This window comes from Balaenoptera acutorostrata, chromosome 15, assembly GCF_949987535.1.
Source record: "Balaenoptera acutorostrata chromosome 15, mBalAcu1.1, whole genome shotgun sequence".
NCBI lineage: Eukaryota > Metazoa > Chordata > Mammalia > Artiodactyla > Balaenopteridae > Balaenoptera > Balaenoptera acutorostrata.
In genome coordinates, this window is record NC_080078.1 from 40096654 (window position 1) to 40113065 (window position 16412).

The 16412-nt window shown below is 43.2% G+C and overlaps 1 long non-coding RNA gene across 1 annotated transcript in view; it reads left to right on the top strand.

Annotated features, from left to right (window-relative positions):
- LOC130704965 (uncharacterized) overlaps positions 1–16324 on the top strand; it is a 205211-nt gene extending 188887 nt beyond the window's left edge. The window contains exons 3-4 of the long non-coding RNA XR_009005565.1: positions 14879–14988; positions 15686–16324. This is a non-coding gene — a long non-coding RNA (uncharacterized LOC130704965). The remainder of the gene's footprint in view (positions 1–14878; positions 14989–15685) is intronic.
- The last annotated feature ends 88 nt before the right edge of the window (positions 16325–16412 follow it).

Below are 16412 nucleotides of genomic sequence, written 5' to 3' on the forward strand. Positions count from 1 at the left end.
ATTGCAGCTCTCTAATGCTCTCTATCATGCAGGTGAGATAGACAGAAAGTGCAGTGTTTCCATCTCCAAGAGGTCCAGGCAGGAGACAGAAGAGTGGTTCCCTTGACTCTCAGACCCCCGACATCAAGGTGTAGAGTTCACTTCGTCCACATTCTTCTTACAAAGCTTTCTTCTCCTTTTGCCGTTCAAAGTCTTCTCTCATCGCTTTAGATATTTCATCCCACTTTCTTCTTGCTTGCATAGTTTTTAAGTAGAAGTTGGATGTAATTCTTGTATTTGTTACTCTACAGCTAAGGTGTTTTTTCCTCCTCTGGCTTCTTTCAAGATTGGCTAAATGAGGCCACCAGCTCAGCTCTGTAGATGGGCAGAGCCATTGGCTGGGATCTGTGCTCAGGAATGGGGTCCAATAAGATCTGAGCACCAATTTCGGTAAGCCCCTCCCCCTTCTCCATGGTCTAGTTCAGTAGATTGCCCCAGTGACCCCCATGAGGCCAGACCTGAGTGAGCCTCTGGGAAGTGCTTCCAATATTGTGGAAGCTGGATGTTCAACTCTGATTCTCTTTTCCCACTGGAGAAGCCACAGGCCCGGGGGGCCCCCCCTGGGGAAGTGCTGTGCCGGCCTGGAGGAGGGGTGGTGCAGTCAGAGTGCATCCTTCTCAGTCTTTATGGTCCAGGGGATGCTTCAGCCTCACCTTCTGGTTCTGGCATTTTCACAGTGGTGTCTCGTCTATAGCTGGATAGTTGCTAGTTGGTCTCCTTGTGAGGGGTACTGTGTTGGGGACCACCTGTGTCACCATGTTAACAATGTCATTTATGGATGCCTATTATTAGTGGAACTTACCCCATTTTCCACTTGAAATTTTCAGAGTGTACATCACATTCTGTTTAGAGGCTTCTTAGTTATGCCAACCTTACTTGATCTCTTATCTTTGGACTGTGTGGGTGTTGAGGTGTTAGCTTACAGTGCGAGCTCTTACTCTCAGCTCCAGGGTAGACCTTTATTTCTTAATCATAAAATTTCTCAAACCTATAAATCATTTAAGCAATACAGACATGAATAAGATAAAGGTCCTTATACTTGTGTTTGGAATTAAGATTGGATAAGAGACTGGAATGGAGTAATATGGAGGTAACGTCAATCATATCCATTACCTTGTAATAAGGAGCAGTAATTTCCCATTTTGACTCAGCTGACTTAATGTGGCACAAAAATGACTGCCCTAGGGCTTCCCTGGTGGCACAGTGGTTAACAATCCGCCTGCCAGTGCAGGGGACACAGGTTCGATCCATGGTCTGGGAAGATCCCACATGCCGCGGAGCAACTAAGCCCGTGCACCACAAATACTGAGCCTGCGCTCTTGAGCCCACGAGCCACAACTACTGAAGCCCGCGCGCCTAGAGCCTGTGCTCCGCAACAAGAGAAGCCACCGCATGAGAAGCCTGCGCACCACAATGAAGAGCAGCCCCCGCTCGCCGCAACTAGAGAAAGCCAGCGCACAGCAATGAAGACCCAACGCAGCCAAAAAAAAAAAAAAAAAAAAAAATGACTGCCCTAAACGAACCCCATGGTTGAATAGGAGCCCTCCTCTTGGAAACTTGGCTGTGAATGTAAGAAGAAAGGGCAATACTCAAATGGGTGTGCATAGTCGAGAGTGTTTAACTTTTTTTGTTGTTATTCTTTTTTTTTTTTTAAAGATTGATTGATTGATTGATTGATTACTATGTTGGGTCTTCGTTTCTGCACTAGGGCCTCCTCCAGTTGTGGCAAGCGGGGGCCACTCCTCATCGTGGTGCGCGGGCCCCTCACCATCGTGGCCTCTCTTGCTGCGGAGCACAGGCCCCAGATGCACAGGCTCAGCAGCTATGGCTCACGGGCCTAGTTTCTCCGTGGCATGCGGGATCCTCCCAGACCAGGGCTCGAACCCGCGTCCCCTGCATTAGCAGGCAGACCCCCAACCACTGCACCACCAGGGAAGCCCATTTTGTTGTTATTCTTAATTAAAGGTGACTCTTGGGATATGTGAAAGCTGAGAAGAGGAGAGACTCTTCCAACACAACTGGGATTAAATCTGCAGATGGCAAGCAAAGCAGAGCCAGTCCCACCCTTGTTCTTCTGCTGTGTGGGGCTGATGTTCCTGGCTTTCTTTAAGGTGCCAGATGGAAACCACTTTTGGGCAACCCTGCTTGGTGACTCAATGGCTCATTACCCCACGGCCAGCTCATGTATTTATACACTTTGTCATTCGACCTGGTAAAGTCTCCAGCACATTGGGACCTGATGGTCCATTTTCTTGGCCCCATCGTTGACTATCAAGTATGGAATTTAACCGAGGAGATATTTCCAATGGCTTGTGAATCGTCTTCTTATATTAAAGGTAAGCATTTGTTCAAGGCAGCTGGTGATAGGGAAGGAGAGTAAAGACTTTTGCTTCCGTGCTCTCTAGAGCTCCTGCAATATGCATTCCCTTAATAAAGCCAGATGCATCCTCTTGCATTTGGCTCATGCATGATCAAATCGACTCAGAGCTGTAATTGTAATATGGCAATTATTTTTTAAAGAAAAACATAAGACTGTTTTGTATGCAAGAAGATAATTTGTCTATTTCAGACATCATAGATTCTTTCCAGTGAGTATGAATGTTTATTCTCCAAGAAAGCCATTGTATTTACAAAGTTGCAGCTTTGGTATTGCTACAGAAGTTGTGGTCCAAGTAAAATTTGTGAATTATTTGTCATAAATAACATTCACTTTGTACATTTGTCAGTTGTACTACCATTGGATCATGTGAACTGTATATGACTGGATAGTTTTATAACTCATAAGCAGGGGCTGGCCCACTGGCACATGTCAGCTTGTGTACAATTGGCAGTTAGAGAGCTTCGTAAAGAAAGAGATAAACCTGATTCAGGCTTTAAAATATGACACTACTCATTGATTGGCTCCTTTAAGTACCACTTATGAGCTCCCTAGTTTTGAAATAAAAGGGAATCTCCCTTTTTAAACTAAATGATTTATTTATTTTCTTTAAAATACTTACAAGTTTTTGGGAAAAAAAGGGGAAAAATTACTTATCAATTCACCCACCCTAAAGAGAGGAAACTGCTAACATTTTTGTTTTCCATAGACTTTGACAGTATGATTGGAAGTAAAATGTCTTGTATTAGAGGAGGGTATTGTATTTGGTTAAAACACATGTATAAAACGTAAGTGGTAGGTTGAATCGGGTTTGGGAATGTGGGGAAATGTTCTGTGTGTGGTGGTACAGGAAAATGATGTGTGTTAAGAAAGTGACACATGAGGAGAAATATAAGGAGGAAGAGACTGCACAATGTTTACATTTTTGAGACTAGAAAGGATTGAGCCAGTAACTCATTTTGGAGTTCAACTAAATGAAGCAGAGGTCTAGGTAAGATGAAACCCAGCAGGGGCAACTCCTCTTGCCCCAGTAATGGGCTCCTCTAGGACAATAATAATACAATGAGAAATGCCACATGCATTTGAAGTAAGCAGTAATTGGGGCAAAGGCATGTGTGTTCTAGAAAGTTCCACCTGGGGGAAGGCCAAGGAAGAAGAGAGAGTAGTTTTCTCAGTAGGAAAAGGAGATCACGAGGGGAATGGACTTGGGTTCTAAGTAAAATCCAAGAGTTTACAGACCCCACAGATTTGAGGAGGCAAATTAGTACAGTGTTTAAAGGTGTAGACTCCAAGTTCAAACTCTGGGTTCAAAGCCTGGTTAGGTAAGAAGCCTAGCCTTTTAGTTTCCTTGATAGTAAAATGGGAACGGTAATAGTTGGGGTGATGACTGTGAGAATTAAAGGATGTAAAATGCTAAAAACAGCACTTGATCCAAGGAAAAGAAACAGTAAATATTAGCTATTATCATCCCCCAATGACTCAGTCATAATCAGTGTAGACAAACTGAGGGTGTTGCAGCTACACTGCTTCCCTTGGCTCTTGCTTCATGAAAGACACTTGAGGATTAAGCATGATCAAATGGATTGTCCTAGTGGGTTTTATGGAATGGTTTGGCTTACTAATAGTCTTGATGACTTTTTTCTGCCATACATGTGATTTGATTCTTGATGTTTTACTTAATATTAAGACACGTGATTTGTCTCGATTTTTAAATTAATATTATAATAAGCATTCTCCAGTTCCAGACATTTTTATAATGTTAATAATGTTAATTTATCCAGCTCAACATTCCACCAATGGCATTGCTAATAATTACGATTTTAAAATTTGGCAATACCTGTGATGGCTTTCAGTATACTAGCATGCCTTAGCATACCAGTGGTTATGAAAGATACTTTGGACCTAATAATTTCTAAGGGTTTGCAGTCACTTCTCTAGCTTGTATTGTGTTTGTTGGAAGAAATTAAATAATAAGGAACAAATAGCCCCAACATTTTATGAAAAAAGGGAGATTGTTCTCCTGTTAAGATTGATTTATTTTAAAATCAACAAAAAGAGGGCAAGACCTTCTGAAACAACATTTCCCCCAAAGTCCTAGAATGTTAACTGAATACAAAAATCTCAAACACGTTTCTGAATAAAATAACAGCTATACAAAAATCATTGATGTTTACATTAAAGAGTGTTGTAACGGAAGAGCCAAATCTGACTACATGTTGGATCTGTTTCTTTTACTTTACCCTTTGCTTTCCGCTGCTTTTGTTCACTAAAAGGATACCGTCTGCACATAATGGCCTGCCTCGGGGAACCCTGCCCCTCTGCCCGAATGTTAAACCAAAGTGCCTTTGTTTAGGGAAACATCCCGACCCTGTCCACCTGTGGATGGCTGCAGGAAAGAAGAAACTAACACATCCCCTCCCCGAGGCTGGCCATTCCGGTGATATTTGCAAATCTTATGGCCTGTTTACTTTACTTCCTCATCTCCACCCCCTCTCTGTGCTATAAAAGAAACTGGCATCCAAACCCCGGTAAGATGGTTATTCTGAGACTTTAGTCTGTCGTTTTTTCCGTCTGCCGGCTTTCCGAATAAAGTCGTGCGGCGAGCAGACCGAGCTGGGACTCGGTAACAGTGTGACTTATAAGAGGGCAGAGTAGGAAGACCCTGAGCTCACCTCCCACGGGCACACCAAAATTACAAATATTTACAGAGCAACTATTGAGGAGAAAGGCCAGCAGACTAGAGGAAAAGATCTTCTACAACTAAGTATATAAAGAAGGAATCACAACAAGATAGGTAGGAGGGGTAGAGTCACGGTACAGTCAAGACTCACACTCCCAGGTGGGCGGCCCACAAACGGGAGGATAATTACAAATGCAGAGTTTCTCCCCAGGAGTGAGGGGTCTGAGCCCCACATTGATCTCCCCAGTCCAGGCATCCTGTGCGGGGAAGATGAGCCCCCAGAACGTTTGGCGATGAAGGCCAGTGGGACTTGCTTTTGGGAGAGCCAGAGGGCTGGGGGTAATAGACTCTACCCTTAAAGGGCACACACAAAATATTGCAAGCTCCGGGACCCAGGGCAGAAGCAGTAATGTGAAAGGAGCCTGGGTCAGACTCACCTGCTGATCTTAGAGACCCTCCTGGAGGGGCCGGAGGGGACTGGAGCTCCCCTTGGGGCCATAGACGCTGGGGGCAGCCACATGGGGGAGCTCTTTCTACCACAGGGACACTGGTACTGACAAGCACTATTTTGGAATCCTGCTTCTAGCTTATAAGTGCAGGCACTGGCCCACCCACCAGCCTGTAGCACCAGTGCTGAAAATCCAGACAGAAAATGAATTAGGAAACACTTAAACGACATACATACATAAATGTACCACACACACACAGAGGAGTATTACTTAGCCACCAAAAGAATGAAATCCTGTCCTTGGTGACAACATAGATGGACCTAGAGGGTATTATGCTAAGTGAAACAAGTCAGAGAGAGACAAATACTGTATGATTTCACTTGGATGTGGAATCTAAAAAACAAAACAAATGAACAAACACAATCAAACAGAAACAGAGTCATAGATACAGAGAACAAACAGGTAGTTGCCAGAGGGGAGAGGGGTGGAGGAAGGAAAGAAATAGGTGAGGGAGATGAAGGGTACAAACTTTCAGTTACAAAATAAGTGAGTCATGGGTATGAAATGTACAGTGTGGGAAGTATAGTCAGTAACTATGTAACACTTTTGTATGGTGACATCATAACTAGACTTACCCGGTGAACATTTTGAAATGTATAGAGATATCAAGTCACTATGTTGTATAACAGGAACTAACATAGTGTTGTAGGTCGATTATACTTCAAAAACAGACAAAGTCATAGAAAAAGAGATCAGATTTGTGGGGGCTATGGGGGAACTGGATGAAAGTGGTCAAATGGTACAAACCTCCAGTTACAGGACAAATACTGGGGTGTAATGTGCAGTGTGACAAATACAGTTAACACTGCTGTATGTTGTATATGAAAGTTGTTAAGGGACTAAATCCTAAGCATTCTCATCACAAGGAAAAATATTTTTTCTGTTTCTTTAATTTTTTATCTATATGAGGTGATGAATGTTCACTAGACTTATTTTGGTAATCATTTTGTGATGTATGTAAGTCAGATCAGGTGCTATACACCTTAAACTTACACAGTGCTATGTGTGAATTATGACTCAGTAAAACTTGAAGAAAAAAACATAGTGTGATTTACCCTGTTTTGAAGGGTACATGGTACAGAAAGTAGAGTCACTAAAGAATCATATTTGCTTTGCCCATGCCACCATCTTGGGTTGAAAGTACACATCCTGGAGAAACTGTGGAGAATCAACACATTACATTTGATACTTTTAATGTCACTATTGAAGATTTTAATTTTTTTCTAATGACAAAAGTTATAAATCCTCAGTATGTAAAATTTGAAAAAATACAGATAAGCACAACAAGAAAGCATCACTAACTCATTACTCGGAGATAATTTCTGTTAACATGTTAGCAAATTTTCTTAGGTGTTGAGTCTAAATTTCCCTGGGATTGCAGAAGTAGATGATGTTAAGGATGAGTTATTAATAAGTCAGAAAACCAAACTTTTCTGTATATAGTATCACTGTTGCTCTGGAGACCAACATCTGACGCAGAGGTAACAAGGAAGCATGCTTGATGAGGAGGGAGGGCTGCTGAGTGGAGCGGCCTGCACCCTGTGGAAGCTGACTGCGCCCCAAATGAGGACCCCTAGAGAAACATGCAGTGCACACAGATGTCAAGGTCAGGACAGAGAGCCTTTGAGGCCTGGCATCTGACAAAAGGACGACCTTCCTGACCCACTCACAAAACCCAGGCCCCAGAGTTCCGACCCATCCACATGGGACCATTCACCACTGTATATGGCAGAGAAGGTGCTTTCTAAGCATCTGTTGAATGTGTGAGCAAAATAGGTAGAGTGATAGGACCAAAATGGCCTTTTCCAAACTCTTCCTCTTCCACTCATAAATGGCCTTTAATCAGCCTGTGATTGTTATTATGACTATAAATTTAAAAGACTCACTATAACAGGCTGGTTTTGTTTTCCCTGAAAACACATCTCCTTGGCTCTAACAACACCCTCAGAACCAGGAACTCGAAACACAGTATAACTTTGCACTGAGTTGCCAATTAGAAAATGATTAGTCATGGATGACCTTCATGCTGGAGAAGTAATTTGATAATAGTGTGCTCTGGCTGGGGGCTATTTGCTATAATCCAAATAAAGCATTTTTTTTTTTTTAAATTTTATTTATTTATTTATTTATTTATTTATTTATTTATTTATTTTTGGCTGTGCTGGGTCTTCGGTTCGTGCGAGGGCTTTCTCTAGTTGCGGCAAGTGGGGGCCACTCTTCATCGCGGTGCGGGGACCGCTCTTCATCGCGGTGCGCGGGCCTTTCACTATCGCGGCCCCTCCCGTTGCGGGGCACAGGCTCCAGACGCGCAGGCTCAGCAGCTGTGGCTCACGGGCCCAGCCGCTCCGCGGCATGTGGGATCCTCCCAGACCAGGGCTCGAACCCGTGTCTCCTGCATTAGCAGGCAGATTCTCAACCACTGCGCCACCAGGGAAGCCCCCAAATAAAGCATTTTTACAACTGAGTGGCAATATCCCAAATTCATCCTGGAACCCTCTTTCCATGGAGGTCTAAAGGGGAAAATTCTTAACTAAAATTTTTATAAGACCCTCCATGAGGTCTCTTTCACTGACAGTTGCAAAATTTATGAATTTTTATGAATCCATCCAGTTAAAGAAATAGAGTGTCTCTTAAATATATTCTAATTTCCTTCCATTTTCATTCCACTTCAAAGTGGTCTGTTGATGAAGGCCAGATAATAAGGGCCACAACTTTCCTATGATATTGCAAAGCACGTGAAAAAAACTCCTTTTGAAAGTAACTTACTAATTATTTTGTAAACTAGGGCAATTTGTTTCCTAGAGATTAAGAAAATACAATAAATAGGAAAACGTGGGGTCCTAATAAAGTGAGTAGCCTGAATAAAACATATGAGGGTCAGATCTATAAGCTGTTGTAGCCAGCTATGAGATAAGAATTTGGGAGTTCTAGGGACTTCCCTGGCAGTCCAGTGGTTAAGACTTCCCCTTCCAATGCAGGGGGTATGGGTTCGATCCCTGGTCAGGGAGCTAAGATCCCACATACCTCGTGACCAAAAAACCAAAATATAAAAACACAGAAACAATATTGTAACAAATTCAATAAAGCCTTAAAAAAAAAAAAAGTCAATTGTATTAAAAAGAAAAAAAGAATTTGGGAGTTCCATCATTAACAGTGATGAGAGAAGAGCTTGATACCCAGGCAGGCACAGTTGTTATGTTTCATCTGTATCATAGGAGTTGTTAGCTCTTCTTTTAGTCTCACCGGAAGCATCAGCCCATTGTCTTGCCAATTAATTTCAAGGTTCTCCTGGTCCTCTATGGGAATTACAAGTAGAATTCCAGACACACACACACCTGGGAGCCAGTGTAAGTTAATGAGATCCACACTCAGCAGGAAACACGAAAGGGGGTGATAAGGAACGGAATTGTGCACTGGAATTTAGTCTTCTGTGTGTCCCTCCTCATAATCCAGGCTGCTCTCATGACTCCCAGGTGTTTATCCCTGTTTAGACCTCACACAACTGTCTGACCCTCTTGCCAACGCCTGATACCTCGAAGATTTGGTTGTTAGAACTGCCACCGATCCAGGGCCCTGCTCTTTGACTATATTCCATAAAAGCCGGGCCTTTGAGAAATAAAACCTTGCCTAACAAGGCTATCTTTGTAGATTTGTGACAAGGGAAGCCCCAGGTAGGGCCGGAATAGGTCCACCCGTCACAGAACAGTGCAGCGGTTAGAAACGAGGGCTCTGGAGTCAGACGTGAAGTTGAATTTGAGCTAAGATGCTTTCTGTGACGCTGTTCTCTGTGCTGCTGATTCCTAGTCTATAAAATGAGGTGTCTACCTCAGCTGGTTGGTGGGGGGTTAAGGGGAATAATGCATGTGACGCTCTTACTCAGAGATGATGGAGTCATTCAGGACATTGTTACTAACTGTTGCAGGTTCCACTTCAGCCCAGTCCTGGGTTGGAGGCCTCATCCCCCCAACCTCACCCTTCTAGGCCTTAGTAACTGAAGGACTCGGTACCCAGACCTGTCTGACACTGGACATTGGCTGTCTCAAAACCAGGGTCAGGAAACCATTGCTTCGAAACTTCCTATCCAAATAGAAACAAAGTCATGAGGATGGAAACATATAGAAGATATGTTTGTAAATGTGAGTTGTAGCATGAAGAAAAAAAATACACATACACACACAAACGAGGACATTCCATGAAAGTAGTAAAAAATCAGGTCAGTCACTGGTTCCATTGCCACATGAGTCCCTTGTATTTTTACAAAGAGCTGTCTGTCCCTCAGACTTCCCCCAAGAACTGAAGGCTTTGTACCTTAGAGCCGTTGGGTCACCTTTTAGTCTCCTTGCTCTGTTGTAGATTTATACCTGAATGATTTGGAGGCATTCCAAGAAAGATCATCTATCCAGCTGTGGTCATTTTTCCAAAGTCTCTAGGCAAAAATGGGGAGATCAATTGTGGCAATAACTTTTAGCATATGGTTTATTCATCTCTATTATCTGTGAATATCGGTAGCTCTGGACAGGGTTCTTCACCAGGGGTCCCCAGATCCATAAATAGAAATCAGGGAGGTCTTTGAACTTGGATTGAAGAAAGTCTTTATTTTCCTGACTGATATTTATCACTTCCCTCCAATTTAAAGCTTGGAAACAATCCACAGCACTATTAGCAGTATTTGTGATTTTGTCACTAACAGAAGTCACAGATATTTTCATACCACATTTTAGTTGTTGCAGCTCACAAAATATCATTTATGCCCTTCGCCACTTCAAAATTAGGATAGTTATGTATTAAGGTAGTTAGCTATTGAATGCATTAAATAGATAGTTATTTGCTGCATTTATTAAGGTAGCTGGTTATTAAATGTATTCATAAGAAAACACATTCTTGTAAGAAATGCGTAATCACAATCTAATCATAAGAAACACCAGATAAACCCAAATTAAGGGACATTCTAAAAATAACTAAAGTATTCTTCAAAAGTGTCAAGGTCACAAAAGACTAGGGAGACACAACAGCTCCATACAATGTGGGACCCTGGATTGGACCCTGGAACAGTAAAAGGACATTGATGGAAAAACCAGTGAAATCCAAATACAGTACACAGTTAAGTTCAGAGAATTGCACCAATGTTAATTTCTTAGTTTTGATAGATGTACCACGGTTATCTAAGATGTGAACATTGGGGGACTCTGAGTGAAGTGTGTATTGAACGCACTCTACATTTTTGCAACATTCTGTAAGTCTAAAGTTATTTCAAAAGAAAAGTCTAGAAAGAATTACATTTGGGAACTGAAGAACAAATAAAGAACCACATATATTACTCTATCAAAATTTGTTTTTCTAACATTTTGACAAAAGTATTTAAAATAATTCTTTTCCTTTGAAATCCTGTGTACTGTATTTTATGATTTAAAATATTATCCTGAGAAGCAGCCCACTGACTCGCTCAGACAGCCAGAGGGATCATGGTGCAAAAAGATGAAGAATCACTGATTTAAGGCAATTGAAAGCTGCAGATACCAAATGCCAGAGTGACTGGATTAAAATCTATGGGCGGGACTTCCCTGGTGGTCCAGTGGTTAAGAATCCATCTTGCAATGCAGAGGACGTTGGTTCGATCCCTGGTTGGGGAACTAAGATCCCACATGCCACAGCGCAACTAAGCCCACGTGCCGCAACTACTGAGCTTGCACGACACAACTAGAGAGCCCGCACACCACAACTACAGAACCCATGTGCTCTGGAGCCTGCACACCACAACTAGAGAGAAGCCCGCACACCGCAATGAAAGATCCTGCATGCCACAACTAAGACCCAACACAGCCAAAAAAAAAAAAAAAAAAAAAATCTATGGGAAACAGGTAGCCAGAGGAACCTCTTCACTTTGGCTTTGGTTTTGAATGAGTTGGCCTGAATCCAAGGTATTTTCTTTTTCTTTTTTAAAAAAATTAATTCATTAATTTATTTATTGGCTGTGTTAGGTCTTTGTTGCTGTGTGCGGGCTTTCTCTAGTTGCGGCGAGCAGGGGCTACTCTTCGTTGTGGTGCACGGTTTTCTCATTGCGGTGGCTTCTCTTGTTGCAGAGCATGGGCTCTAGGCGTGCGGGATTCAGTAGCTGTGGCACGTGGGCTCAGTAGTTGTGGTGCACAGGCTTAGCTGCTCCACGGCATGTGGGATCTTCCCGGGCCAGGGATCTATCCTGTGTCCCCTGCATTGGCAGGTGGATTCTTAACCACTGCACCACCAGGGAAGCCCCAAGGTATTTTCTTTAGTGTCCTTCAGTTCCCTTCTACAGATGTGTCGTGGAGGGAAGCTGACTTTGAATAACAGGCAAGACCAACAGACTGAGGGCTTCTGGCCGTGAGCCACACACCCGTTCACTGGGCACTCACATCCTCCTCCCAACACGGCACTGCAGAAGGCTCATTTTTCTCTGTCATCCCACATTTGTTTTGAGCTTGGGTCAGGGTTTAAATTATTAATCACTTCCTGGGATATTTGTTTCTCAAATCGGTTTCCAAACCACTTTAGCTTGTACGCACAGGCTTTATCCTTCTGCCATGCAGTTATGTAAAAACAACCTTGTAGATGTTACCGGCCACCTCTGCAGGTGCTGGCGCTGGAGCCAAATCTACAGAGGAAACTAATTGGAAACAACATGTCAAGATGCTTTTCGGAATGGGTATTTATTCAAAAGGCTGCATAACACAAGAGGCAGAGAGGAGAAAAGAGCAGTGCCAAGGAAGAAGGGTGGGATGAGGAATGTGGCTGCATTAAGTCTACCCCCCAGTAAGGAATGGGCATCTTAAATAAATATGGGTACCAAACCTACACCCTTTCCTTCCCTGTTCTGAACTAAAGAGGCCACCGAGCCCTTACTGGAATGAACTTCAGTGGCTTAAAATGGAAACGTGGGTTTCAAACAGTGTGGAAACTCTCTTTAGAAATAATCTAATCAAATTAAATGGAAAAGTACAGGCTGTTGGCTTTACAGTACTGAACGATGCTTTGGCCAACGTGTACAGAAGCGGAGCAGTATTAAAACACTGCTGTCAAGTGACGCGGGTCCATCCACAACCCCTCCCCACTTAGTAAACACCTCCATTCAGGCTTCCGGAGTGGGGATACCTGCAGAACTGTGCCTGTGTTTGGCCAGATAAATGCTTGGATGCTGCAGCTGTAGGGACCATTCCTATCAGTGAGAACTAGTGAGGTTTGTACAGATTCAGAACTGAGAACGGCCTAAGGGACGTCTTAAAAGCAGAACTGAATATAAACGTCCAATGAGGGTTTGGAAACTTACATGCCGTGGGGCTTTAGGATCTGTCTTTGTGCTTTCTCTGTTGAATAGAATTAAAAACAAGGCAAGTCATTACATGAAATTTCTAAAAATCTTATATGTTCTGGTATAATGTTATAAGTCATAATCCTAGTTATTACCTTAAAATGTATAGCTCAGAAAAAAAAAACAAAAAACAAAAAAACAAGGCAAGTGTATCTTGCATTCCCTCCAAGGAACTCTTGAACTACTGAATGGAAGTTTAGGTGGGTCACTTACAATGTGCCAGACAGTGAGTTAAATGCTTTACAGGTATTATCTCCTTTAATTCTTGCTGTATTCTTAGGAGTTGGGTATCATCGGTCCCATTTTACAGAAACGCACGAGTTCTTTGTGGAATAGGGTTTGTATTTAGTGCCAAGCCACAGCTTCCTAGCCCCTGTCTTCAGCTTGGCGTTCTAAGTCCTGATCTGGTTGGAAATCGTGAGTTTCCTTTAAAAGCAATCCATGTTACTTTCCCTTAAGAAAATAATCACGTAACTATCTTGAGAGAGGAGGTGCCATAAAATACATTATGTTTTAAAAAAAAAAAACCCCCAAAAACCCCCACGCATTATGTTTAAAAGCGTAGGATTTATTTTTTTTAGTTGTACAAATTTGTGGTAAAAAATCTTTTAGATGAATACATTACGGATAAGAGTTAAAGAACCTGCCAGTTTATGACAGTGAGTGTGAAAGTAATTCCAGGCCAGAAAGGAAGATTTTATTTGAAAAAGAGTACGTATCTGAATTAATTAACAAGGGGCCGTGAACTTTAAAAATGGTGCCATTTTGAAGTGCTGGTGCTGGACAGGTGTCATTGTAACGGGATGGGAGATGAAGCACCTCCCTGAGAATTCCCGCCAACTCTGGAATCAGTAGACGGTAGTGGTTGGTTGGGAAGTCCCATTAAGGGCGGCAGATGCTGGCACTGTTTTAGGAAGCTTCCCTTGGAGGCCACCTCAGGGTAACAGATAGAGGGCTGAAAAGGGGGACCTTCAAACTGAAGGTCAGGTGGGATTTCAGGTCTGGAGGCATCAAGGGCCCTGGTAGGATGACCACAAAGCTTAGCTCTCCTGCCCTCCTCTGCTCAGGGTAACCCTTTAAGGTAGTGGTTAACAGCATGGGGTTTACAGGTTAAAGGACTGTATTCAGATCTCTTGCTGTGCCACTTCATAGCTGTGTGATGTTTGGCAAGTCACTTCACCTCTCTGATTCTTAATTTCTTGATTATAAAACAGGATTTTTATACTACCTCCTATAGAGTCCCATGAAGTTTAATTAGTTAAGTTATGTAAGGAACTTGGCAGATTTCCTGGTGCTGGAGCTAAAGGAACAGAACAAATTCATAAGAGTTAGACGGATACACAAATGGACAAAATGTCAGTGTGTCAAGTCCACGGGAGTCGCGTTAACACAAAAATGTGTAAAATATCATTAGTATATTTTCTCATTAAGTATTTTATGCTCTACTTGACTATAGTGAATGGAAAAAATATCAAGTGAAAGAACTTGCACAAGTTCACAAATAGACTTCTCCCATAAAGGCTGAAGTTCCTCAACATACATTTAGGAAAACAGAACCCTTGAGGTTGAAGAGAAATATAAGATCCACTACCTTCAAGGAAATTATAACCTCGGGCTAAACCTATGCTAGCAAGGACAGAAGATGCTTTCTTCAAAATACTTGTATGACATTAGGTTTACCTTTACATTTTTATTCTCTAGAATGATTCTTTTTTCTTTAGATTCATTTAGCAATTTTAATGCATTTTTATGGAATAAAACATTTGTTTATTTATTATTACTGAACAATACATTTCCCAGGAAAGGTTAGCCTGACAAAACTTTCATGCATACCTGAAAGACTGGCTGATTGGTTGTGACCCCATTAGTTTGAATCAGTGATACCCATTCATTATTCAACAGACATTTATTGTGCACCTACTATGTTCCAGGCACTTTGCAGATGGGCAGAGTAAAGAGGTGAGACCGGGCAACCCTCCTGTCATGAAACATACGTACCAGTGGGCGATGCGGAGCAGCGCTAACAGCAAGCAACCACCGGGTGAGTAACGTCATCTGACCTCCCCCCATCCCCCATGGGACACCCCCACCCCCCGAGATAGGTGCTACTACACACCCTTCTTACAGAGGGGCCCAGAGAGGTAGAGCGACGTGCCCAGGATCCCGCAGCTGGAAAGTGGCAGGCCTGGAATTAGAACCGGGGGTCTAGTTGTAGAGTCCAAACTCAACCATCGGGCTATGCCGCCCCTTTAAAGAAGAAAAGCAACTGGTAAACAAGTAAACATAAAAAAGAGAGTTTCAGAGACTGATAGTGCCATGAAGTGATAACCATTATGAAGAAATTAAACTGGACATTAATAGGAGAGGTTAGTGGTGATTTCTCTGTGGGGCATGTTTGCACTGAACTCGGGGAGGAGCATGAACTAGTCGTGGCCTGATCAGCTGGGAGGTGCCAGGCAGAGGGGCGTTGGGTCAACGGAGCAGAAACGGCAGTGAGGCGAAGGCTCCAAGGAGGGGGTAGGGTTACGGCATCTCAGAAGGCCAGAGGGGCTAGAGCACTAGAGCAGAGGTCAGGTGGGGCCCGAGAGCTAAACAGGGACCCGAAGTTCATTCCCAGAGCTGTGTGAGCCCTTTCACAGGTCGGGAATGCTACTCAACACAAACTACGTAGATAAGACCCTGGAGTGACTTTGTCTTGTGAAGAAGAAGCCATCCTATTCTTGGTACTTTTGACATAGACGCACCCTCGGAGGAGCAGGTCCTTCTCGCTGCGTACATCACAGATGTCACCTGACCACAAATCTTCTGCCCTCGAGACTCGCTGCCACCAGCCAACTGGCCAAGCAGCTGCTGCTTGCTCCACAGGACAGGGAGCACGTGATTTTCCCTCCTCATTCTAGTCTCTGCACCTGGAAATACGTGCTGGGAGGGAAGGAAAGCGTATTGGAGAAATAGAATTAATATGATAGAAGAGAATTATTATAAGGTACTGGTGCACACAATCCTGGAGGCTGAGAAGTCCCAAGGTCTGCCCTACGCAAGGTGGAGACCCAGGAAGGACGGTAGTTCTAAGGCTTGAGAGCTGCAGACCTGACGGTGTAGGTTTGAGTCTGAGCCTAAAGACCTGGGAACCAAGAGGGCAGGAAGCAGGAGAATTCAACCTTCCTCCCCCTTTCTGTTCTATTCAGGCCCTCAACAGATCGGATGATGCCCACCCCGACTGGGGGGTGGGAGGTGCATCTGCTTTACTCAAACTACCAATTCAAATGCTAATCTCTTCCAGAAACACCCTCATAGACACACCCAGAATTAACGTTTAACCAGCTCTCTGGGTACCCGGTGGCCAGTCAAGCTGATGAGAAAATTAACCATCCCAGAAGGGGAGCAGGCAGTACCCCCGTCTCCATTATTTGCTCTGTTAGCTTCACTGTGCTTTATGGAAACTCCCTGTCCAGTCCTTCCTCC